The sequence below is a fragment of the Myotis yumanensis genome, unplaced genomic scaffold (genome assembly GCF_028538775.1).
Source record: "Myotis yumanensis isolate MYYU_CA2020_CCGP unplaced genomic scaffold, mMyoYum1.0.hap1 SCAF_3, whole genome shotgun sequence".
NCBI lineage: Eukaryota > Metazoa > Chordata > Mammalia > Chiroptera > Vespertilionidae > Myotis > Myotis yumanensis.
In genome coordinates, this window is record NW_027223754.1 from 84152175 (window position 1) to 84180050 (window position 27876).

At 39.4% G+C, this 27876-nt stretch overlaps 1 protein-coding gene across 2 annotated transcripts in view; it reads right to left on the reverse strand.

Annotated features, from left to right (window-relative positions):
- Positions 1 to 27876, reverse strand: part of ENOX1 (ecto-NOX disulfide-thiol exchanger 1) — a 576449-nt gene that overhangs the window by 505599 nt on the left and 42974 nt on the right. For both annotated transcript variants that reach the window (XM_070409022.1, XM_070409021.1), the window contains exon 2: positions 7214 to 7332. The gene's annotated coding sequence lies outside the window, so the exon portion shown is untranslated. The remainder of the gene's footprint in view (positions 1 to 7213; positions 7333 to 27876) is intronic.

Below are 27876 nucleotides of genomic sequence, written 5' to 3' on the forward strand. Positions count from 1 at the left end.
CGATTCGTCAAGGGCACATGCCCGGGTTGCAGGCTCGATACCCAGTAGGGGCCGTCCAGGAGACAGTTGATCAGTGATTCTCTCTCATCATTGATGTTTCTCTCTCTCTCTCCCTCTCCCTTCCTCTCTGAAATCAATAAAAATATACTAAAAAAAAAAAAAAAGACAATATGGTATATCCATGCAACAAAATACTACAAAGCAATAAGAGAAATAAACTGCTGATACAAACAAAACTTTGGAGAAATCTCAAAAATGTCATACTGTGTAAAAGAAACCAGACATAAGAGTATATAATTTAATTCATATTAAATTCTATAATAGATGAAACTAAGATACACTGATAGACACTGGAAAGTGATTGTATCTGCACTTCAGAGAAGTGGTGTGAAGTGACTGGAAAAAGGCATAAGGACTTATTTTGGCATCAAAATTTTCTATACTTTGATTGGTGTGAGAGTTACATAAATATATATATTTAGTACTTAATATCTCTGCCATTTATATGTCAATTATAACCTCCTGACCAAAAACAAAAAACAAAAAAACACACACAAATATTCCCCATATGACTTTAAAAAGCAAGTAATATCTTGTTTGTAAAAATCATAATTTTAAAAAAGGTATATAAAATTATAGAAACAAGGTAAAAATATATATCAAATATAAATGAAAATAAATCTATTATAGCTATCTTTATATCTGACAAAATATAGAATTCCAGGAAAAAATCATAAGGCACAAAAAATTTACACATTAGTAAAAGGAATAGTAGATTGAGAATATAAACCCATCATGTACATAAATGCACCTAACAAGATTCCCTTAGAATATACAAAATAGTAATTGGAAAAATATAAAGAGAATAAGTAAATCTAAAATCATGATTGTAACATTAACACACACTTTCAGAAACTGATGGATCAAGCAGACAATAAGGCAACTATATTCAAGCAAAACTATAGAATAGCATAACACAATGAATAAACTGAAACTAATAGATTTAGATGTCTCTACATGAAAATAGAGAAATGTGCATTAAAACATTCTCCAATTTTTATTTTGAATAGGTCACAAGAAAGAATAAGTCCTGCCCTAGCTGGTTTGGCTCAGTGGATAGAGCATCAGGCTGTGGACTAAAGGTTCCCGGGTTCAGTTCCGGTCAAGGGCACATGTCCGGGTTGCAGGCTCAATCCCCAGTAGGGTCATGCAGGAGGCAGCTGGTCAATGATTCTCTCTCATCATTGATGTTTCCATCTCTCTCTCTCCCTCTCCTTTCCTCTCTGAAATAAAAAATATTTTCAAAATAATAATGATAATAATAATAAGTCCCATAAGGTCAGTATCATACAGAAAATGTTCTATGACCATAACATGTAATAAACACAAATTGATAACAAGAGAAAGCTAAAAACAAACAAAAATATATGTCTGGAAAATAAATAACAAACCATGTAACAACCATGAAAAAGAAAATTTTATGGGAATTCTAATTTTAAATGTTTTTAAGTAAATAAGAAATACTAAAAGCAAACAAGTTAAACATTCAATACAAGAATCTGGAAATAAAACCAAGCACACAAAAAGGAAATAAATAAGAATGATGAGTATAAAATCACAATGTAAAAAAAAAACATTTATAAAGGGGAGATGGAGAAGGGAGGGGGAGGAGGAGAGAGGGATGAAGAAAGAGAAGGGAGGAAGAGAGAGGAGGAGTGAAGGAAGAAGATTAAAAAGGCTGTTTTTTAAAGATTCCAAGTTAAACATATCTCAGACAAATCTGAATAAGTTTTTGTAAAGTTGCAGATTAACATCAACAACAAAAAGAAAAGCGGTTGGAGTGGGCAAAATTGGTGAAGGGGTTCAAAAGGTACAAATTCCCAGTTATAAAATAAGTAAGTCATGGAGATATACTACTAGGTTACCATAATTAAAACTAATATATTGTATATTTGAAAGTTGATAAAAGAGTAAATTAAATATTAAATATTTAATGTTAAGTCATTATGTTGTATGCCTGAAACTAACACAATTTTATATGTCAATTATAACTCAATTAGATAGATTAAAAACAGAAATAACTACAAATAAATAATCTAAATGAGGAAAGATTTGTCAAAGATTCTTGAAAATATTGCTAGTAAATGTCAAAATTACTTAAGATAAAATAGAAACCTGAATTTAAAAACAAGCATAAAAAATCAAATTTTGTAATAATAATAATTTAAAAAATCTCTTCCACAACAAAAAGTTCAAGGCCAGATCATTTTGCCAGTGACCTCTACTTTCAATAAACAGAAAATTCCTACCTTATATAAGTTTTTAAAGTACACTAAAAGGAAAAGAAGAAAAGCTGCCTAACATATAGAATGAGAACAATGATATCTTAATTATAAAACATGATTAAGACAATGCAAGAAAATAGATGCATCTATCTTAAAGCAAACATTAACCAAACAAATCTAACAGAGTATCCTATATAATAAAACCCTAATATGCAAATTTACTAAACAGTGGAACGACTGGTCGCTATGACATGCACTGACCACCAGGAGGCAGACGCTCAATGCAGGAGCTGCCCCCTGGTGGTCAGTCCACTCCCACAGGGGGAGCCACTCAGCCAGAAGCCGGGCTCATGGCTGGTGAGTCAGTGGTGGTGATGGGAGCCTCTCCTGCCTCTGCGGCAGTGCTAAGGAGTGGGCCTAAGCCAGCAGGCGGACATCCCCTGAGGGGTCCTGGAGTGCAAGAGGGCACAGGCCGGGCTGAGAGCTCCTCTTCCTTCCCCCTCAGTGCATGAATGTTATGCTCCGAGCCTCTAGTTAAAATAATAATGGGGGAGAAGGAGGAAGTAGAAGAGTAAAAGGAGAAGTCATGATCAGACCCTGGTATCCAGATACATCCTATGTCTGGAAAATAAATATCCTGGTAATTCAAGCATACTTTGACATAAGAAAATCTACTAAAGTAACCCACTACATTAATAGATTAAATGATAAAATCAAATGATTAGCTCAATAAATGAAGAAATAACATTTGAAAGAGTGTAACAGTTAAAAATTGCTGACTACTAAGAATGAGGCTAACTTTTTTACAAGATAAACATTATGTACCAAAATCTACACCAAGCACCATAACTGAAAAACTGTAGACATCTAATACTACCTCCTACTTCAGGCCAAGACTATGAACAAAAATAAATAAATCAAAGGCATAATGATTGAAGGAGGAGAGAAAAAACTGGTTAGCAGAAAGTGTAATTATCAACATTGAAAAATTAACACAATCAATAGATAAATAGAAAATCTGACCATCAATATAAAAATAAACAAAACCAACAGATAAGAATTAATAGAATCAATGCATAAATAGGTTAAAAACAGAAAAACAGAAGAAATTTGAGCAAAGTTATTAAATTCAAGATCAGCTTACACAAATCCACAACACTGTTCTAATAACCAAAAAGAAAATATAAAATAAAATAACAGCTACAATAAAACAAAAGTATATTTTAAATTAATTTCAGAATGTACAAGACCTCTATGGAGAACTTTAAAACTATGTCAAAACCAGCTATAATCGATATATGAATTCATGGGGAAATATTTCATGCATAGGAAAAAATTATTGTTAGTTGCTGATTTCTTTTTCCTACCACTACTCTTCTCCACCTCTCCCTGAAGGCTCAGGGTCTAATTCCAAGCTAATCTCAATGTAAAACAATTAGTGTTTGACTTCATACTGGTCACTGTTCCATGAAAGTTTGCAGCTAGTCACTCTTCCTGGATCACCAAGATTCCTAAGGCTCTTATATTGCCTGTTAAAAACCAGATGCTCTTCAGCAGTGATAACTGGGTACTTATATTTTCCACTGAGATATAGTGCTCCATACCTACCCACAGGTACACAGAGAAGCACACACTCATTCGCATACACATGCACACACATCAATCAGCACTTACATGTTCAGGGTTATGTGTGGGTTTTAGTTTCTACGACTCTGTCTTGCTCTAGCCTGCCCCTCTGCCTGGGAGCTGGAGCTGTTCAATGCACTGAATGAACATTCAGGTTCCCCTTGAATCCTCCTCAACCCAATGGTCATAATACCCATGGGTATTATGCCCATGATAAGGGCAACATAAGGGCTTTCCACACCCTTTGCCATGGACCTAGTGGGCCATACCACCTCACAACCCTTAGCCAATCCAAATGAATAACTTCCCTGCCCAATTCTGACCTCTTGTTTCAGGCTTCTAGAGAAGGTCTCAGAAATCATTTGCTATCTCTAAGACATGATAAGGGCTGGGAAGCTGTGAGATAAGGAGATCACAGATAAAGGAGAGGAAACTACTAGTACGAACCAAGTCCTAAGGCACTAATAGAAAAGACACCTGATTTAAGCCATCTCCTCAGCATAAGGAATCCAAAGCTGCAACCATGGAAGGACCAAGTGCAGCTTACCAAATATGGACAGCCTGGGAACATGAAATGGAGCAGCCAGGACTCTTAGAGACCAGTCAGAATCCTAAGGGCTTTCCACACCCTTTGCCATGGACCTAGTGGGCCATACCACCTCACAACCCTTAGCCAATCCAAATGAATAACTTCCCTGCCCAATTCTGACCTCTTGTTTCAGGCTTCTAGAGAAGGTCTCAGAAATCATTTGCTATCTCTAAGACATGATAAGGGCAACATATTTAAATTCACTGAAGTTTTCACATATACTAGTAAAGAAAAGAACCTACAGCATGTTCACCTAATCCTCTCTTCAAGCAGACATATTTGAAAAAAATTCAAGATTCTGATCTCTAACTGTAATCATTCTAAAAGCAAACCAGAGAAATAATAGTGTTTCATTTGGGGGGAATTGTCTAAAGATTATATAAATTACTTACATTATTATTGAAGAATCTCATATATAAATCTGATGATTCTCTCAGGACTATGTTTGCAGATTTATAGATCCTATGCACTATACATTAGAATAAGGAAACAAGGACCTTATTCCATCATTTTCATGCAACAGAGAGTAAATGTTCTTATAAAACTATCATGTTCTCTTTTCTCAGGCCACCCTGGGCTGCAGCTGCTCTCTGAACCTAATCCCCCATGCTTTTGCACAAGTTTTTTCTCATGTAGAAACCTTTTTCATACCTCTCTTTTTAAAACTGAGATATAATTGACATATAATATTATACAGTTGACCCTTGAACGGTGTTCTAAATATTAGCCAATCATTTATGCTGAAAATGACATAGGAAGAAAGGGAAAGAGAACATAACCCCTGGTTTGTTTTCCATTCAGTTTTCCTTAGCTATCTGTAAGCCAAAGGCAGAGAGTATTGAATAGAATATGCACATGTCAAGAAGTGAAATAAAAACAACTGAGGTAGTTTGGTGTAGTGTTTCCACTGTTTTGGTAAGAACAGAATACATATGAACTGTGTAATTTCAGTGATTCCACATGCAAACTTAATGATAGTGGTAGATACTGTCTCTTGGTGTATCCTAAATGCTGAACACAATGAGAAGGCACTTCATATATCTTATTAAATCATAAAAAAAAATCCATGAGGTGGGCAATATTCCTCTAATTGCTCTTATTCTTACTCTAAGGGATAAAGAAGAAAGGTTAAGTAATTTATTCAAGACTTGAGGTCCGGCGCACGAATTCGTGCACATGTGGGGTCCCTCTGGGTGGCCTGCAGGGATCGGGCCAAAACCTGCAGTCCAACACCTCCTTCAGCTCCTACCTGCTGCTCCCACTCATCCTGGCCCCACTGTGCCTGCCGCGGGCTCACACCCAGTCAGTCCTGATAGGGAGAGGCTTATGCTGCCTCAGCAGCTCTTGCCAGCCATGAGCCCTTCGTCTGGCGCCCTCCCAAGGGGAGTGGCCGGCAGGATCGGGCTGAAACCGGCTCTCTGACATCCCCCGAGGGGTCCCGGATTGCAAGAGGCACAGGCCAGGCTGAGGGACCCCATCAGTGCATGATCGGGCCAGGGACGGTCCACGTGAGGGCTCCAGGGCATGTCTGGCCCATCTCACTCAGTCCTGATCAGCCAGACCCCAGCAGCAAGATAAACTACTGGTCAGAGCATCTGCCCCCTGGTGGTCAGTGCACATCATAGTGACCGGTCAACTGTCTGCCCCCTGGTGGTCAGTGCGCGTCATAGTGAGTGGTTGAGCAGGCTTAGCGTATCATTAGCATATTATGCTTTGATTGGTTGCTCTGCTGTTTGGTCTATTTGCATATTTCCCTTTTATTAGATAGGATTACAAAGCTACTACGTTATGAAGCCAGCCATCTTCCACTGAATTCTCTTTAAACCCTGAGATTCCAAAATATTGGGCAACATTTACCCACATGCTAAATGCAATAAGAATGACTGAAAACCCCATATCTGAACGTGAAATACTCTCACCATGTTACCCTTCAGTTCCACACAAAGTGACACTATCCATCTGAATCTCCATGAGAAAACCTAAAAGATACACTAAACCTATTAAAGAGAATTACATAATTATAAAGTAGGGCTTTTAAACCATGAAGGAGCCAAAAGAGGTTTTCTTCCAGGAACATCAGCATAGGTATTGAGTTTACAGCCTTCTCAAAACTGTCCCACCACTTGAAGAAACATTCTAGGTCCCGCAGCTCCATCACTCTGCAGAGACCCTAAATGGAGCCCTTAGCTCAACCTTGGCAGAGGGAGTGAGAGCCTGCACCTGTCACACCACAGCTCTGTCCCATTTTAAGACATGTTTTGTAGGTTTTTATACTTCAACATCTTGAAAATCACTCTAGGGAAGCCACATTTGGCACTTGGAAGTCTAGCAGGTGTGAAATTACTTCTTGGCGGGACACTTTCTTTTTTCTACTTATCTCCTACCACTTAAGCCCAGAACCAGTATCTATAAAAGCAAAACTGGGATCCTCGTTCAAATGTTTCCCCTTCCCATAATCACTCAGGAGCCATGTAAGTGTTCTGTATTCCACCTGTTAGGATTGTTTTGAAATGACATCACCACAAATTTCAACTAAAAATTAAAAATTGGAAGACAGCTGACTCTATCTGTTATTTCTAAAAGCACTTTAGAGTCTTAGTCTTCTTATATTCATTTCAACCAGGTAAAAAGCACTCTGTGAGTACAAATGTATTTTGACGCACTTTTATAAAAAGGAAAGCCCAAGACAAAGTGAGTCTTTGAAGATACTCACAACTAGAAGTGAATTGACATCACAGCTATAAATGGGATCCAAGACTCTTTCTGGCTAGGTGTGGCTCTCTTTCAAATTGGTGGTGGCACTTTACACATCTATACAATTGCCTGAGGAAACTAAAGAGACAAGAAAGAAAGAAAAAGAGAGAGAATAAATAAATTAATTAATTAATTAATATGTGAAAGAAAGAATTGTACAAAACCCTCCAGCTACAAGTAGGAAAAATAGGAAATTAGACACCTGAACATTTCATTAGGATAAAAATGTCCAAATATAAGTTTTGCCACTGAAAACAGTTATTCTGGGCTATCTAATCAGCAGTACAACACCTTATCTCTTCCCATCACTAAGCAGGTTTTATATTTGAAACTACATAACATATTACACTCTAATACCTATCTGCTTCTAACACAGTAGAAAAATACCTACACAGCATAAATCATATGTGACATCACATTAGGTCTTTTAAATAATGCTGTGAACACCAGGAACAGATTCTAGGGATTCATTTTTCATGTTCTTTTGCTATTGCCCAAATAGAAGTGCCTAGTTTGCCTCTTCGCCAGTTCCTTTCAATTAAATAAATCAAATGTATACAAAGGACTTCTCATGCATGAAAGGTAACACATGCTCCTGCAGAAATGGGAATGGCATATCTATCCTCCCCAGGACCCTGAGTGCTGGGTCCAAACTGGCCTGGTCTCTCCGCCACGTACTCTCCCTTGTATGTCTGACAGCTGGTTTCTCCTGTCCTCCTTTTGACATCTGTTTCTTTAATCCCAGGGATGGAAAGGACAGTAGAGAGAACTCCCAGAGCACCTATGCCGCCCTCTCTCCTTGGCAGCACAATCCTACCACAGTGATGAAATAATCTATTTTTCTGTACCTGAGCACAAGAAATGTTTTATTCATTTGAGTATTTCCCTTGACCAGAACTCAATAAATACCAAAAGCATGTAAAGATTAAACAAAAACTAGTAAGTTTGCCTTTGTATTATAATCCCAATAATACACTTTAGAAGAAAATGAATTTAAAGATTCCACATGGTTTCTAATTCATATTTATCCAGTTCTTCCTTCCTCAAAGGAAGACTCTCTTTCTCTCACCCCCTTCCTTTCTTTTGTTTTTTGTTTTTTGTTTGTTTTGTTGGTTTTTTAACTTTTATTGAATTTATTAGGGCGACACTGGTTAATAAAATTATATAGGTTTCAAGTGTACATCTGTATATTGTATTATGTGTTCACCACCCAAAATCAAATCTTCTTCAATCATTATTTATCCCCCCTTTACCTTCTTCTACCTCCCCCACCTCCCTTCCCTCTGGCAATCACCTTACTATTGTTTGTGTCTGATGTTTTCTTTGTGGCTTAATCCCTTCACCTTTTTCACCCAGCCCCTAATCCCCCTCTCCTCTGACAGCTGTCAGTCTGTTCCCTGCACCTATGAGTCTGTTTCTATTTTGTTCATTAGATTCTTGGAATACTACTCAGGTGTAAAAAAAAAAAAAAAAAAGAGCCCTGGCTGGTGTTGCTCAGTGCTTAGAATGTCAGCCTGTAGACCGAAGGGTTGTGGGTTCAATTCCTGGTCAAGAGCACATACCTGGATTGGATGTTCGATCCCCAGCCCCAGTCGAGGTGTGCGTAGGAGGCAACCAAGTGCCAAGCGATGTGTCTCTCTCACATCAATGTTTCTCTGTGTCCCCCTCTCCCTCTTCCAAAATCAATAGAAAAATATCCTTGAGTGAGGATTAACAAACAAACAAAGGAAATTTTAACTTTTGCAACAGCATGGATGGGCCTGGAGAGTATTATGCTATGTGAAATAAGCCAGTCAGAGAAAGACAAATACCATGTTTCACACAAACAGAGCTTCTATTTAAATCTATGCAAGAAATACACTCTTATTTTAGTGACTACAAATGCAGCATATCCAAGATCCCTACAAAAGAAAAATTATCTGACTCTACTATTCTCATCATGAGGACACAGAACCATTGGGAGAAGGGGAGGAGAGCAGGACTGCCACCACTGAATGCTCTGGTGTTTGACACGACAAAACTAATGTTCTCTTGCATGTGGAACATTCAAATGTTATTACATGGGATGTATTTCCCAACTTTCTTGATTATTAAGTTGTAATTCTAAAGCATTTGACCTTGGCAGGAAAGGATAAGCTAATATTTTTCTGACTGTTATTTAGAATGAGTGATGGAAACATTTTATTTTTTAACTAGAGGCCCGGTGCACAAAATTTGTGCGGGGGGGGGGGGGGGATCCCACAGCCCAGCCTGCCCCATCTCACAGTCTGGGAACCCTCAAGGGATGTCCTACTGACCCTCACAGTCTGGCCGAGGCGGTTTGGAGCAGACACCCCTGTGTGTCCACTGGGGGCCTGCCCCAGCCATGCCACAGAGGCTTGGAGCATGCCTACCTGTGTGTCCACTGCGGGCCTGCCCCCAGCCGTGCCACAGAGGCTCAGAGCAGGCACTCCTGTGTGTTGTTCTCTCAGGCTCCGGGCTGCACCCAAACCCTCCTCCTGAGCTGGTCGTGACCATTACGGCGTCCTGACCAAATTTGCATATTACTTCTTTTTATATATATATAGATTATGAGAAAGCCAAATATGGTTTCCATTCCCACTGAGTAAGCAACCATTAGCCAATCACTCTGAACCAGTTGACTGTAGAGAACCCTGCTTCCCTGAAATGACTGAAGTTTAAGAAATCAGGACATGGCTAATTGGGTCTTTATAATCACCAGCAACCTAAAGAATGCAGGCCTCAGGAATCACCAAGTAGTGACGCTGTTATTCTCTTGCTGTGAAGTGTCCCAAACAGAGGGCTCGAAAGAGCTATGGGGTGTCAGTCAAAGTCATGCTCCTTTCCCTGAGGCCAGGGCAGGCATTGGGAAGTCAGACTTTTACAAATAAGAGCATATCTTTTGTCTCCTGAGTTAAATTTATTTTCCACAAGTAAGAAATATCTGCATGAAAAGTGACTGTTGATCTCTGCTATTGTTATTTCTACAGCCACTTCCTGTTTCTGACCAGCTGTAAGCCACTTTTAGATAGTTTTGATGCTCCTAACTTTTTTGGTAACCAGATATGGTCCAAGGAGCACATGATGCCAATATTACTTCTCAAAGCAAACCACATATTTACAAAAAAAAGGGACAAAACAAAGTATAATCATGCAATTTAGAACACGTAAGCCCATAGGAAAGCTCACAGCAAAGGACAAAGAAAATCTTGAGGGGTTTTTTTGTTTTGTTTTGTTTTTAAATATATTTTATTGATTTTTCACAGAGAGGAAGGGAGAGGGATAGAGACCTAGAAACATCAATGGGAGAGAAACATTGATCAGCTGCCTCCTGCACACCTCCCACCAGGGATACGCCTGCAACCAAGGTACATGCCCTTGGCCGGAATTGAACCTGGGACCTTTCAGTCCACAGGCTGACGCTCTATCCACTGAGCCAAACCGACTAGGGCAGAAATCTTGAGGTTTTAAACTCTGACTTCCACTAAGCAAATTTTCATGCTTCAATTTTAATTATTCAGTGACCATTCTATTATCTGCGTGATTTTGAAAAATGAACTACTGACAAACACCTGAATCCCCCAACAAATATTACACATACTTTAAACAATTAAGGGCAAGAAGAATTGGCTTGATGGGGGGAGGAGAAATTCTCCTTTAGACAGAATTCAGCCCTAAAAGACGGAGGAATCGTTTCTTTTAGGCAGAAGTGTTTGAGCGTTGACCTCAAGGCCATGTTTGCACTAAGGACCTTACACCTCTCCCTGATTCCCCCCATGCAGTTTCAGTAGTGACCTCCCTGCTCTTTCCTGGTGCACTTCTCCCCATCTCTAACTCTAAGCAAAGGCAGATGTCCCCAAGTCATTTTCATGGGGTCAAGTTACATCCTTCATAATAACTGTTCTGTGGCTATTTCCTCATCACACTTGTTAAGCCAGATGGGAATAAAGAGCAACTTTCCTGTAAACCCAACACTAACGGGTCGTTCTCACCCCTCTACACCCCATTGAAGTTCTCTTTGTAAGGATCCTGGAAACTGTGCTAGCCCTCCTTCTCTGTAGACAATAGAGACATTGAGTAAAATGGATTCAATTTGTGTTCTTTTCCATTTGATTGTCAGACAACATAATTAGGCTGTCATTACAAAGTTGTTCTAGAAAGTTTATTTTAGGCATGTGGCTCCCTGAGGTCAGGGGCGGCAAAAGTGGCTGCTGAGGAGGAAAAGGGGAGAGAGGAAAGCCCAGGCAGGGGTGTGACGAGGGGTGGTCTGAATAAATCTTACATTGGCTGACTGTTATAGACAGCCTCTCTCTAATCTCCTTCCCAGACTACCCTCTCTACTGCCCCACCATTACTGAAATGTATGAAACCATTTGAAAAATATTATCAACTTTGAGGAGTTGTTTTCTTTTAAGACTTTGCTAGAATTATAATCATTATTTTTAGGGATTTGCTTATTGATTGTTTTATTTTAAAGAAATCAAATATTAAGGTTATTATAGATCCAAAATAATCATTAGCACATCTCATATAAATACTATTATCACCAATCCACAACAACAAATCATTCCAAGTTTAAAACAAAAGCCCCCCCCCCATACTATTTTCTACTATAAAAATGTAGAATAGGCTAATGTACTAAAGGCCATGATGCCAGCTGCCAGAATGCAATATCCCTAGAGCTTTTATAAGCACAATCACCCCTCTTCCTATTTTCCTTTCCTCTTTTCTTTTCATCTTTCTTTTCCTTCTTCCCTGGAGAAAGGAGAAGGGACAGGAATGAGGTAGGGATAGGGCTAGAGACCTAAGAATCAAACCAGGTGGGGTTTCACAAGTCAGGGCACATTCTGTTTCTAGGACTGTCCTCACAATGAAGTGAAAACCTCGCCCTGACCTGTTTGGCTCAGTGGATAGAGCGTCAGCCTGTGGACTCAAGGGTCCCAGGTTCAATTCTGGTCAGGGGCATGTGCCTTGGTTGCGGGCGCATCCCTGGTGGGGAGTGTGCAGGAGGCAGCTGATCGATGTTTCTCTCTCATCGATGTTTCTAGCTCTCTGTCCCTCTCCCTTCCTCTCTGTAAAAAATCAATTTAAAAAAATACTTTAAAAAAAGTGAAAACCTCAAATTCACAAGTTTCAGTTCAACTATCTTGCTTACTGTGCAACTAAAGACTATCTGAATAAAAATGGCATTACTTGTCAGTTTAAAGCTCTTGAGTGGGGGAAAAAGCATTTTATTTCATTCCATATGCATTTTCCAGGCTTCTTTAGATTGTAAGAATTCACAGGGTGGTGATATGCATCTGAGTATAGCATAGCACTCATCTCTCTGGCATTTAATACCCTATACCTTCAGTGAACATCTGGAGAGCTTAGGCAAATACATCATTGTTCCCCATAAAATTTTCTAAGATCAAGGACTCTCTGGGATGGTAACAGATTCTGAGTAAAACAGGAATTCATTTGAGAACTGCCAGAATAAAAAATATATCTGTTTACAGGAGAAATTCCTGGAAAATGTGAGATGCACTAGGAATTTCTGAGAAAGGGGTTTGGTAAGTAGTATTTTCCAGGACTTATCTAAACACTGATTCCTTTGGTTGAGTGCCAATAATAAATCTATAATAATAAAAGTGTAATATGCAAATCGACCCAATGACCGAACAGCAGAACCATATCCAGACAACCTTCTGGACGACCACGCTATGACATGCACTGGCGCCAGGCCAGCAAGGCGGGTGCGATGCGACTGGTCAGGGGGGCCCCCACCATCACACCAAAATCATCCTGCAGAGGGAGGCCCAGGCCACCCTCTGCGGGGTGATTGATGGGGGGGCTCTACAATCGATCACCCCAAAGAGGGAGGCCAAGGCACCAGCCGGCAGGGTGATCGATGCGGGTGGGGACCTCCATGATCATCCCAAAGAGGAAGGCCCAGGCCACCAGCCAGCGATGTTGTGGCGGATGCAATTGCCCCGCAGAGGGAGGCCCAGGCCAGACAAGCGATCACACCCCACACCTGTCGCCCACAGAGGGAGGTGACTGGTGGTGGGGGTGGGGGAGGACAGTGCCACACAGATGGTAAGCAGTGGTGGGGGCGGGGCCAGCTGCCAGCAGCCGGAGGAAGGAAAGCCCCGATAGGCTCTGATCACCAGCCAGGATAGGCTTTGATCACCAGCCAGGCCTAGGGACCCTACCCGAGGGGTACTGGATTTCGAGAGGGCACAGGCCGGGCTGAGGGACACCTCCCATGCACGAATTTCGTGCATCAGGCCTCTAGTATTCTATAAAACACAATTTGGAGAAAAAAAAACGGACCACATATTTATAATCCAATCATGAATCTTTGTAAAACATTTTGTCTAAATTATTTTATTTTTAAAGATTCATTTTTGGTTTTTTTTTTTTTAAATAGTTTAACATGTTTTTTTAAATTTAACTTTATTGTTGAAAGTAGTACAGATATGCAGTTTTTCCCCATTGACCCCTCCACATCACACCCATCCCTCCAAGGCTTTCACCACACTATGGTCTGTGTCCCTGGGCTATGCATAAATGCATATAAATTAATCTCTCCCCACCCATCCCGGACTGCCCTCTGAGATTCATCAGTCCATTATTTTAAATAGCAAATGGAGGTGTGTGGAACATCAAGAATCTGAGTGATTGGGAGAAGAAGAGAAGTTTCTGCCCTTTCTTTGGCCAGTTAAGCTCTTAGTGAGTTCCCTGGCACACAGCTACCTTCCAACTCAAACCTGAGCCTCTCTCAGCTTTCATCACTCAATCAAGAATAATAATCATAATAACCACAAAGCCAATAACTTAGTCCAGTCCTTCTGTTTTACACATGAAGAAAACAGAGGCCCAAATAAGTTATCTCCTTTGCCTGATGTCATTCAGTGAGAAAGTGGCAGAACATGGTACACATAGAAAATTCAATCTTCCACAATATCCAACATTCCCTACATTTGCATTTACTCAATATATACTCCAAATATAATTATATATGCTAAGATAAAGTAGAAAGTCTAAATAAGTATCCATTTGACTCAGATTAAAACACTATTTTTTTTTTTTTATTAAATTACAGTAGAACCTCTTACCTCATACTCTGCAAATTTGGTATTCGGGATAATTCAGATAGGCCAAGTAAACATTTCTCTTTGCATTGTTTATGAAGAAGGCACGTGTCTAATGTAAATGCGATTTAATTCATGTGATAGACAAAAAGTGATTTTCAAACATCTGAACAATAACCCACCAAAAATTCATGATTTTTTCATCTATTAACACATTTGTAAAACTTTGTTCATGTTTGTTATCTTGAAAAATAAATTGGCACACAAAATATTCCTAATAAGAGAAGTCTTAGGTAAACATGTGTAGAATAATCTCTGCTATTTCCCCATCACCTCACAGAAGCCAATGTTTTGATCAAAGTGGAATCAAATTGTAAAAGTTAATATCTTAAAGGGGACTATAAAAGAAAGCAAATGGCAAGTGGCCTGAAAATATTAATGTCTAGCTAATGGAAGAAGTGGGTAAACCTTTGTCTTAGTGACAGAAAAAAAAGTGAACTTTGTAAATCACACAGATCTTTTCTGCACTGGGTCCCGTTTTGAATTACTACCCACTCTTTAGGGAGGAATCCCCTCTGCTCCTGCTCTGGGAGCCCACCCCTCATTTTTGGAAGATCTCTTCCACCCTGTGTGTAGGGTCCTTTCTATGCTCATGGGGGATCCCCTCTACCCTTGGGGGGGATCTTTCCTGCTCTTAGAATTTTATCTTCCACCCATATGTAATGACTCCCAAATCCATTACTACAGTTGGCTCCAATGAATCTGTAGTGAAGCAGCAAAGAGAAGATAAGAAGGGAAGAAGAGGAAGGTGGTAGGTGTATCTCCAAGGCATGCCTTGTACCAGAGGATCTGTTTATATCCCATGGCATATCAAATTAGGCAAATCCTTACCTTCACCCAAAACACTGATCCTCCACTTTTGTCCTCAATTTCATTTGTTAACACCAGCAATCCATTAGATATATAAACAAAGTGTCAGAGATTCATTTTATTTTGTTCGATTGCCCTCAGAATCTACGGTATATCCAGTTAATCTCCAAGATCTGCTGTTTTTACTAATGAGTTTCTAATGTTTTCCTTTTTTTTTCTGGATAACTCAGAAAGTCTCCTAACTGGTTTGCATGCCTCTGGACTTGTTCCAGCCTCAAATCCAGCCTCTATTCAAGAAACCACCCCCCAGAGATCTTTGTAAGACACAAAACTGACTCCATCACATCCTTACTTGAAACCTTCAGCAGCACCATATCATCTACAGGACAAAACCCAAACTCCTTAACATAAGTTCCAATCTGGCCTCTGTCCACTCCTTACCTTCCCATCACTGCCCCTCATCTCCGTGGTCCGAAAACTGCTTGGGGCTTCCTGTTGTGCCTGTGCTATTTCTGACCTCAATGCTTTTGTTCATGCTGTCCCCTCATCATCACCTTCATTCTTCAGGATTCAGCTCAGGCATCACCTCCTTTAGGCAGCTTTCTCTGGCTCCTGGGCTAGTCTATCTATCCATTCTCAGTAGTTCTATGATAACCTGTAACCTACCACTGACCTTTTATGTAGCTTCCTAACTCTTTCATTATGGTGTGTCTCATCCTTGAGGGCAGAAAGCAATGTCTTACTCATCTGTGAATGCCCAGTTCCTAGCACAGTGCCAATTACACAATAGATGACCAATAAATGTCTACCAAATGAATATAACAAGTAACCCATTATGACAAGCACAGATCCACTAAGCTAGCCCAGGTTTTCTCTGAGTCCCTCCCCACTACCCAGAACCTCTGCTGAATTCTAGGTGATGGCCTTGGATAATAACATCAATTTGGCAGACACTAGAGATTACGTTAATTTAAACTTCACTATTTTAAATTTCCAAGTCCGTTTTAATTAATGAGGTTTTCTCTGTTGAGAGAGTTCACATGGAATGTTTTCTGAATTGAATTATTCTGATTATGTGCTTCAGTTCTCTGTCACTTTCCATGGGTGGAGCCTTCTACAGTAAATGACAGAGTTTACAATTTTTAAAAGTTCCTGTTGAAGATATTTCTAATATCCTGTTGCAGAATATTATAGCCACCTGTTTTCACTCAATCATAACTCCTTTCCTCAGCCAAACCTTTTTAAGTTTGGCCCCAGTCTTAATTTTCCTTCTTTCTTTGGTAATAATCAGAGAAAAAAAATCCACTTTGCCATTCTGGAATGAGTGAAGATTAAAAATGATTAAAACATACTTTATATTGAAGGTGTATCTGCTTTTGGCTCAGAATAACCAACATAATTAAAAAGTGCATTTAAACTGCATTTCAATTTAGTACCTAGCTTAGTCTTCCTTATGAAATCACTTAGTCTAACCTGCTTAAAGTAAAATAAAATATTTTCAAGTTGAAAGGACCAAAGCTATCACCTAGAGTAAATGCAATCAGCATAATACTTTAGCAGAACATCATGATTATTATAATATATAACAGTAATAAACATTTCTGCCATTGGGGTCCTTCACACTACAGAGGTGGGAAAAGGAGCCTGCCCATGGGCTTATAATCTAAATTAAACAAGCAATATGAGTCGCACAAGTTTCACAGGTGAGAGTTAATTAACATTTTATCCCAAGCAAAGAAAGAAAATGGAAAGAAAATTAAAATCAATACCAACAGCATTGGAATTCATTTCAAACCTTATCGGAGTCATATGTAATGTGAATATAATTGAAAAGGTTTACAACACCACCCCCTTGCTCCTGCACCTACATAGCTAACCCTTTAAAACAGCACATTTGCAGTGTTAATCTTGTATAGCCTCACACAGCCAACAGCAGACCTTCCTCGAGACACAAGACAGATAAAGATGAACTCCAGGGACCCACTCCTGTTTTATGACTCAATAATTTTTAATATTTTGTCTTCCCCACGCCTTATGACTAAGCATCCAAAACAGAAAGCACATTAAACCTCTATCTCACCATGTTTATTCAAATCCTTATTACCAATTGAAATTGACATATGACCATTTAAGCTTCTCGAATACACAGTTGACCCTTAAATAACAAGGGTTTGAATGATGTAGATCCTCTTATATGTGGACTTTTTTTTCAATAAATATGTCCAATGCTGTAAATGTATTTTCTATTCCTTAATTTTCATAATGTTTCCTGGAACTTTTTATAAAAATCCTATATAATAAAAGCCTAATATGCAAATTGACTGAACAGCAGAACATATGGTGGAACGACCAGTCGCTATGATGTGCACTGACCACGAGGGGGCAGATGCTTAATGCAGGAGCTGCCCTCAGCCCACAGGTCCCAGACCAGCCAAGGTGGGTGCCAGCTGGGGCCCCCCAACTGCCCCGCTGGTCGCTCCGCAGAGGGAGGCGACTGCCACAGATTGGCCTTGGTCACTGGCAAGGCCTAGGGACCCTACCCGTGCACAAATTTCGTGCACCAGGCCTCTAGTAGAATATATAATACATATTATGACATACAAAATATGTGTTAATCAACTATCTGTGTTATTGGTAAGGCTCCTCCCAGTCATCAGTAGGCTATAAGTGGTTAAGTTTCAGAGGAGTCAAAACTTCTATGCAGATTTTGACTGCATAGGGCAGCAGTTCTCAAGCTGTGGGTCACAACCCCTTTGGCGGTCGAATGACCCTTTCACAGGGGTCACCTAAGACCATCCTGCATATCAGATATTTACATTACAATTCATAACAGTAGCAACATGACAGTTATGAAGTAGCAACGAAAATAATTTTATGGTTGGGTCACAACATGAGGAACTGTATTTAAAGGGCCAGAAGGTTGAGAACCACTGGCATAGGGGATCGGTGTTCCTAACCCTCACATTGATCAAGGATCAACTGTACTTCCATTCTCATAACGTTAGTTTCATTTTCCACCAAGTCATTAAAACACATGTACCAAATAAGGATGAATGCCCAATCAGCTCCCTACCATTTACCAAAAAAAAAAAATTTAAGTCAATTGGCTTCCAACTGCTAAGCACTGAAGATAATACCAAACATAGTACCCTTACAAAAAAATACAGTGTGCTATTACATAAAAAATATATTAAGACATATTCACGTTAAATCTTGCTCCAAGATTTTCATAATTGAGAATCCCCTTAAGAATTAAGTTGGTATTTTCAAAAAATTCAGAGAATAAAGCATGGCAGTATTCAAAGGTCAGGCAGTATTGTCCATTAATATTTTTTTGTTGTTTTACTGGCCCACGGCGCTCACTGGATTCTCTGTGGCCTTACACTCCATCCCAGGAAGGCAAGACAAAGCAAGTTCCCCACCAGACTGCTCTGGGTATGGGAGTCAGTGGCCAGGCTGAACGCAATGACAGCTCACATCCCTGACGCAATACTTCTAACTGCACAAAAGCACTCACAGAGTATAAAAGACAGCCCACACCTAATGGGCTGGGCCAGCTGCAAGATTCACTGTTAACTGCCCCCTCAATGGAACCCTCCTTCTAGACCGGGTAAAGGGCAAACCACTCTCTGGGGTATACCTTCTTACCTGGATGACCAGACCCCATTCTACACACACACACACATACACACACACACACACACACACACACATCTGTATTGTGTGGGATGGGAAATAAAAATATCAGTATTTCATACACCCTAAGTAGTTTTATATCATCCACATAAGAGAACTAGAACAACAATAACAAAATACAACAAACGGTATGGAAAACACCTTCTGTAGCAAACAAAGAGCAAAGACCAGACAGCAATTGCTATGCAGGAAGGTCAGTAACTGTGTTATTGAAAAACACCATCAGCTCAGTTATTTTCCACACAAAGAACTGAAAGATAATAACCTCTACGCACAAACGAATCTTGGGCTTTACAAACACGTCAGGAGCATCAAAAGGCATTACAGAAAGCCACCTCCAACGTGGTGATTTATCCTGGACTTTGTCTGGATGTTCCAGAGGGAGACAGAGACCCAGATTTTCAATGCACCAAAGGCGTTGTCCTTTAAAGAGCTTTGCCATCTTTCCTTGTACCATAGACTTGTTTTCCAAATTCACTTGTTCAGACCCCTGACCTTCAGTTTGAAGCCCACACCAAGAAACTCTCTGTAGCTTAGACAAGGAAAAAAGCTGCAGAATTTTTATGTGTTGAATTGTGTTCCCCAAAATGCTATGTTGAAGCCCTTATGTCCAGTACCTATAAACCTGACCTTACTTGGAAATTGGGTCTTTTAAATTATGATCAAATTAAGATGAGATCATCAGGTGGGCCCTAATCCACTGTGTCTTTATAAGAAGAGAAAGATACGGACACAGGAGGGCGGACTCCATGTGACAACCAGGGAAGAGATGAGAGTGCTGGGGAGCCCAAGCCAAGGAAGGCCAGGGATTGCCAACACCCGCAGAGCTGGCATGAGAAAGGAAGGATTCTCCCCCCACAGGTGTCAGAGGAAACATGGCTTAATCTCAGACTCCTGGTCTCTAGAATTATGAGACAACCAGTATTTGTTGTTTTAAGTTACCTGTTCCTGGGCACTTTGTTACAGCAGCCCTAGGAAACTAATACGAGGATGGTCTCTCCCACTCCCCGTTCCAGCAGAACTTCATGAAGATCAATATTGATGGGCAGACTGAATTGAGGCCAATGAACTCCTCTGTAACCTAACCCAATGGATAAGATCCCCTCAAATCAGAAATTCTTATCTGTAACCAAGAGATAAATGAAAAGTCATTACTGCCATTCACCACCTTCAAATCTGAAAGTATCTCTGGAAACTGCTGGGGTCCCCTGTCTTCTTTTTCTAGGGGAATTGTCATGGGGAAGGCAATGAGGCAAACCCAGAAGTGCAAGCAATCAACTTCTGACCCTTGTCAACTGCTCCGCAAAACACCCGGATCTAAAGACCTTCAGTAACGTGCTGTTTGAACATCTGCAGGTATGAGCACAGAGATAATGACAACTCTATATCATTTAATGAAATCACAGCACACACCACCAGCAATTGGGGAAATTGAGCATTCCTGTTAGAGAGACTATAATAACGTCCAATGTAAAGGAGATTCCAGTTTGCTCTGCCTGGAACAAAGCTTTATCGGATATCTCTTAAAGACACAAAATCAGAGAACTTGCTCTTAGGGACTAGTTACATTTTTAGAGATCTCATATCATAATCTTATAGGTAAGAAAAATCATGCTCAGGATACATCTTGAAGATACGATTGCCAACCTTGATTTAGGCAGGCTTTCTACCAGACGGCTGCTATCTATCGGCTTCTCTGTGTCCGAAGGCGGGTGGGAGCGTGTGACTGTATTGTTTGTAATGTACTTTTAGATATCTCAGCTAAAGCTAATTTTATGTCAGAATTTCTTTTCAAAGACCTAGCATTTTAAAATGGAAAATGAGTTTAGGAAAATAGAGAATGTATTCTTATGCTATAAAATATTAATAAAAATGCTCAATGTTTAAATGTATCAGAAATCATGACATTTAAAGGAACAATCCAGTAGCTGGGCCTTTAAAGACCACAATTACAACTTGGCTTTTCTGAACAGACACAAAAAATTCCTCTCTGCTATATATAACAAAACAGTAATGCAATCAATAAAACACATTATGGTATTTACCAAACTGAAACAAACAATAAAATTTATTACCAGTCATTTTTAATAATACAAGTATTTGTGGAATCAGAAAGTATGAAAGGAAAAAGGCAAATTTGGAGAAAAATAAGATGTGAAATAAAACAGACCATGGGGAAAAGGATTCAAAACCCCCAAGTTGGATGACACATCAGGAGGTCATTCAGGTTAAGGCTTAAAACAGCGTAGGCCTCCTTCCACTTAGTACTGACCACAGCACAGGCACTGATGTGAAGAATCTCTGCTTCCTCAGACTTCCCGTAAAAGTGCAACATTAAAGATAGTAAAGTGAGCAACAGAGAATGATGATCAAAACCCATTTTCAGGAATAACTCCTTCTATTTCCCTCCTTTTATTGATTTTTTTAAACCTGCTTTGCCCTCTCTCAGTCAGCTGGGTAGCAGAGAACATCGTTTAATGTATCCTATTGATTCAATTGCACACATTTATACTTGTGCGGAAACTTCTGCTATAGTGCACTTATTGATCTTTTAATTATTAATGCAGGCCAGAAAACCTGAAGAGCTTTGTTGTAAATATTTTCTTTTATTTTTCCCAAAGAAAATTATCAGAATTTTCAGCAAATCAAGCATGGTAGTTGCTTAAAGCCCTTTAAAAAGCTAGTCAACAGGCTATGTTTCAGAGGTGATAGCAATAAGAATGTTTTCCTAAAGTCAGAATTATACAACACTGAACAACTCATTAAATGAAAATGTTTTTTGTTTTAATTTCTAGGAATATTACTGACACGTCCTTAATTTGGCCCTGAGAGTGGCCAAATAGTGTACTATTTCCATGTGACCATATTCAAGTTACATAGAGCTCATCGAGTAAGCAAGCTTTCTGGAAAAATTGCCACACAAAATTCAGACCTGTGCTAACAGCTGTGGATAAACTGTGAAGTGGGTTCTGGGGCCTTTAGTGGAAGTGGAAGGGGTGGTTTTGAGCCCTTATTGAAGACATGGGAGGCAGCAAAGACACTGGATTTGAGGTAGAAAGGATGAAACATTGGCTGGTTATACTTTCTTATCCAAAATCATCCCTCATTCTCCCCGCAGATCCCACTTTAGGGATAGTTGACTTAAAAATAGTCAACTTAGACTTGGATGAATAAGAGATAGAAACCTAATACAGGTCAGGTCTACTCTGACTCTGCCATAGAAGATTAATACTGACCCGCAAATATATTTCCCATTACAACTAGTACTTTCCAATATCAAGGCAATGATATATGTGTTAGGTCGGAGAGAGCCCAGGATTGGATACATGCAGACATGTGATGAGACAATGGACTCCCCCTGGAATTTCTCACAGATCAACGTGCCAGACACAGATACCGGCTTCTTCTCCCTGAATCCACATACTCCCACAGATACTGACTCATTCCTGAATACCTTGCTGACCCCCTGCAGCTGAAACTTCCTCAACTGAATACCTCAGCTCATGTCCCCGCCCCTCACCCAACCGCAGTATAAAAACAGCACCCCCCTCCCTGTTGGCGTGAATCCACGTGCCCTGTCTTTGGGGGTACGTGGGCCTCCCGGGGACTCAGAAATAAACCTTTTCCTTTCCTTTCTTTTCTGATTCACTGGACTCTCTATTTCTTGTGCCGCCTCCTGAGCCACCTAACCTAACAATATGTAATAAAATCTAGTATAGCCTCTGAAAGACATCCCAGAAACATGGATCAAATTGGGAAACATTTGCATTGCTACATAGCCTTGTCCTTTAGGTTTTCCCAGACAATAGTGGGAAGAACTGCTACTTCTGACCTGAATGGTCCTGAATATTAATAGAGTGGCTACATATCTTGGAGTATTTATAGTAAATACCAGACAGCCTGGGCATTGGGCTCCTGATGACACAGACTTCCTCAGCAAGTGTTGGTCTGGATCCCTGGGAAATGTCTGCATTGCTCAGCAGTGGCAATAAGCGCTTGACTAGTATGACAGATTCAACTCTCCCGAGCTCCACTGTTCCTGAGCACAGTAACCTGGTTCAGGTAGGTGGGAGCCCTTCCTCAGAAGTGATCTCACTGGCCAAGGACACCACCCAGGTGCACAAGTTATATCCATTACCCAGAATGCATATTGAACATATTTGCATACCATGAGTGAAAAAAGCAGGATGATATATTCAACAAGAAGAGGCCTGGCTTGACCTTCTAGAAAAGACCACCAGCTTAAAAGTCTGGTATCTGTATATATAAATGTTATCAAGCAAGTTATAATTTGTGAGTATCATGAATGTACCTTGACTTTTATTACTTAGAATCCATGGATAGCTAATTGCAATCACACTGAACACACAATGGGCTCTTACATAGCAAACATGCCTAATAATGGGGGGTCTGATTCCTATTCCTCTCAACAACCCATGCTCGGGATCTGCCTCATTTGAACCAATTCTAATAGAACTGGGAGTATGATTTTAAACCATTTTTCTCTTCCTTCTATAGAATTTTTTACCTTAATTTAAACCTAAATATATCACCATAACTAGTTTCCTTGAAAATCTTGTGTATTTTAAATGAAAATGTGTAGAAAATGTTATTAATAAGATGGCATTTTCCAAATATTAATATAAACCATTGGGAATACCACATTATTTTATTTTATAGTGTGAATAGTTTCAAAAGCCCTTTTACCCAAGCTCAAAGAACACACAGTATGTGATATAGCCAAGAGGAAAATAATTTTATAAATTAAGCCTTAGTATTTTCAATGTGTCTTTAATCCATTTTAACATAACAATATACAGCTGTACAGTCAAATATATAGTCAAACAATCTAGTAATTTAAGGAAAAGCTCTGTGACATTACGTGAAAAAGAAAAAAAATGTCTTACACCAAAAACACCTATTTTATGATTAATTACCTTTCTCTAGTGCCATATATGGATTTGCAATGGCACTAGTTTTTAAATTGTCAATTTTAAAGATTAATTGGTAAAAGTAATATTAAACCATCCCTCACCCACATTTAAATAGAAATGTTTTCATTCACTACTTTTCAAAGAGATATGACATCCAAATAATAATCCTTTCATTGCATATCATTAGAAATGTTCAAAATAATAATAAAATGAGTTAATGTCTAACAGGCATACCAAGGTGACAACCGATTTTTCTTGGGTTATGTTTCTTCACTTCCTTTTCATGATACCTAATAATAACAAGCACATATTGATTCTTTTTTTACCTCAAAAATTCTGAAACTGTCTCATCTACTCACACAGGTTTTGCTAACCAGTAACTCAATTCTTAAGAAGGTCCAGCACTAACACTCACTCTAATTAAAGCTGCAAAGAAAGAGGTGCTGCCTATTAAGCAGCCCTCTTCTGCTTCACTAGTTCCCTCAGGCGGTTTCCTCTCTGAACCTGTTTCTCAACTAGCACCCAAGACCCTCACCCTCCAAATTCATGTCTTAGTAGGCTTGCCCCATTACAGGCAGAATCTACCATCCAAAACTTGAACTGATCTGCAAAGGCCCGTTATATAAAAAAAAAAAAATCTATCCTATTTCACATTTCTAATGTTTCCTGGGTTTCAAGTAGCTAATCACAGTAACTGATACCAACTGTTCACTAACAAACTTATATTGATTCCTTGATTCAAAAAGTATCCATTGAGCATATGCTACATGCCAGCACTCTTCTAGGTTCTGGGATGTATTGGTGAAAAATACCAGACCAAACTTCTTGCCTTCATGAGAGATTAACACAATACATAAATGAATTAATTAATATATATGCATGTACATATGTGCATGTATATATTCTGTTAGATGGTTCTAAAAGCACTAAAGAAAAATAAGAGAAGAGCTATTGTAATGAAGTTGCATCCTATCTAATAAAAGACAAAGATGCTAATTGACCATACCTTCGCTATGCCCATCAGCCAGAGTGATATGCAAATTAACCGCCAACAAAGATGGAGGCTAATTTGCATACTGCAGGCAGGGTGGGCCAGCGCGAGCCGCCATCTGGGTCTCCATGTGCGGCCCTAGGCGGCAGGGCTTAGGCAGCACGATCAGCCCGAGGAAGCCCTATTCTTGCAGGAATCTTCTTGAGGGCCTCTAGTTTAAAATAAGATGATTAGATAAGGCGATAGCTGAATAAAGATCTGAGAAAAGTGAGAAAGTCATGTGGATAGTTACAAGGGAAAGCATTCCAAGCAGAGGAGACAGCAGACTCCTAAGTAATGAGTTAGAAATCTTAACATTTCTGAGAAACAGAAATGAGTCCAGTGTGTCTAGAGTTGGGGTAAATAAAGCAAAGTGTGTTCAAGTCAAGGAGATACCAAGCACCACTGTAAAGACTTTGCTTTTACTCTGAATGAAAAGGGCAGCTATTGAAGGGTTTTGAGCAAAGGAGTAATATCATTTATTATTTTTAAAACATCTGTATTGAAATATAATTGACATAACATTCATTAAGCCATTTAAAGTGTACAATTCAGTGGTTTTTAGTCTAGTCACAGAGTTGTGAAACCATCACAACTCAGATCCCATCTGGAGCTGACAGGATCAACTTTAGAATATTTCATCACTCACTCCAAAAAGAAACCTCATACCCTTCAGCAGCCACACCCCCTGCCACAAACCGATCACATATTTTCTGCCCCCACAGATTTGCCTATTCTGGACATTTCATACAAACGGCTTCCTGCAATATGTGGCCTTTTTGACTGCCTTCTTTCATTTAGTCTTAGAATAATGTTTTCAAGATTCATCCTTATTACAGCATGTATCAGTATTTCCTTTCCTTTTATTGCTGAATAACATACCATGTTTTGTCTACCCATTCATTTGTTGATGAGCATTTGAGTTGTTTCCACCTGTTAGTTATTATGAATAATGCTTTGTGAACACTTGTGTACTAGTTTTTATGTAGACAATACACTCAATTCTCTAGGGTAAGTATCTAAAGAGTGAAATTGCTGGGTTATATGGTTACTCCATGTTTAATCCTTTGAGGAACTGTCAAACTATTTTCCCAAGTGGCCAAATATTTTTACATTCAACCAGCAGTGTATGAGTGTTTCAAACTCTCTATATCCTCAACACTTGCAATTACCTGTCTTTTTATCATAGCCATCTAAATTGGCATGGTGTGGCATCTCATAGTGGTTTCTATTTGAATTTCACATATGGCTAATAACAGTGAGCATCCTTTTGTTTGCTTATTGATCATTTATATATCTTTGGAGAAATGTCTATTCAGATCCTTTGCTCACATTTAATTAGGTTATGTATTTTATTGAGCTGTAGGAGTGCTTTACATATCCTATCTACAAGTCCCTTATCAGATATATGATTTCCAAATATTTTCTACAATTTTGTGGGTTGCCTTTTCACTTTTTTTATGGCATCCTTTACACAAAATGTTGATTTAAATTTTGATGAAATCTGATTTATCTATATTTTTTCTTTTGTCACTTATGCTTCTAGTATCACATTTTAAAAACTGTTGCCTACTCCAAGATCATGAAGATTTACATTTATTTCTTTTTTAAGGGTTTCATAATTTTAGCTCTTACATTTAGGTCTTTAATTCGTTTTGAATTAAAGTTTGTATATGATATGAGAGAATGGGGTCTATCTAACTTTATTCTTTTGCACATAGAAATCTAGTTGTCCTAAATTATTTGCTTAAAAGACTGTTCTTTCCCCCACTGAATTATCTTGGCACCCTTGTTGAACTTACATTTTAACAGAATTTGTCTAGCTGCTGTATTTCGAATAGGCTAAATGGGCAAGGGTGGAAGTAGAGAGAACAGCCAAGAGATTACTGTGATAAATCATAGTGATCTCGACCAAGAGAATACAGTGGAAGTGGTGAGAAGTAGTCACATTTGGGATATGTTTCAAATTCTGGAGCTGATAGGATCTTCTTAAGAGATTAGATGAGGGTGTGAGAGAAAGAAAAAATTTGAAGTTGACTCCAATATATTTTTTTTTATTTTAAAATCAGACAGGCTGCAATTTTGGTTTGGGGGAGAGCAACATGATCACCCTGGCTGCTATATTAAGAACACAGAAGCGGGGTGAAGAGAGAAGCAGAGGGACCAGTGAGAAAGCTGCTGAGATACTCCTTCATTGAGAATCTGTTCAGATTGTCATTAGTACATCTTAGAGACATCATGACTCACCCCAAATAATGAATTATGAGAACTACAAATCTCACCACAGGCCAATGGAGGAGATATCACAGGCCAGATGGGATTTGGGGCACCCCTCCAAAACATTTTTACTGGAAGACAGGAGAGCCTCATTTCCTATTTGCTCAGAAACTGTTTTAAGCAGCTTTTGAAGTAGATTTTCTAATAGGTGCAGCCCAGGGGGTTCTTAGGCATAAATCTTTAAGTTCTACTAAATCCCCTTGAGAAGATGGTCAGCGCGCTGCACTGGAGGGAAGCACTATCTCTAGTGTCTCCTGAAGAGACTCAGGCGTCCTCCCCTGGCCTCGGGAGGCAGGTGTGGCAGGATTAAGTACTGCAACACAAGGAGGAAAGAGAAGCTTAAAGCTGTCTTTTTCTGCATTTAAAGGGATGATTTTTCTTCTGGACTTAGCAGCTTCCCACTCTCTTCTATCCTAGACAAGATTTCCATTTCAGGGAAAATCTACTGAGTTCACAGGACATAAGGAATGGTTAGTGGTCCTTTCCAGTGAACGCACGAGGCTTCGAGGCTTCTCTAAAACACATTTGAGCAACCCCTGAACTATCTCTGAGAACCTGTTACACAAACAGGCAAAAATCTCCACTCAAGACCCTAATAAGCCCCCCAAGTGATTTTTTTTTTTCAGTGAACCAACAGCTAATGAGAAAGCAGTACCCCTCGGCAATGGAGATATCCGGAGCAAAGGAGGCCAGACTACCCAGTCAAGGATTTCTAAGGCACACAAAGGGGAATGTAGAT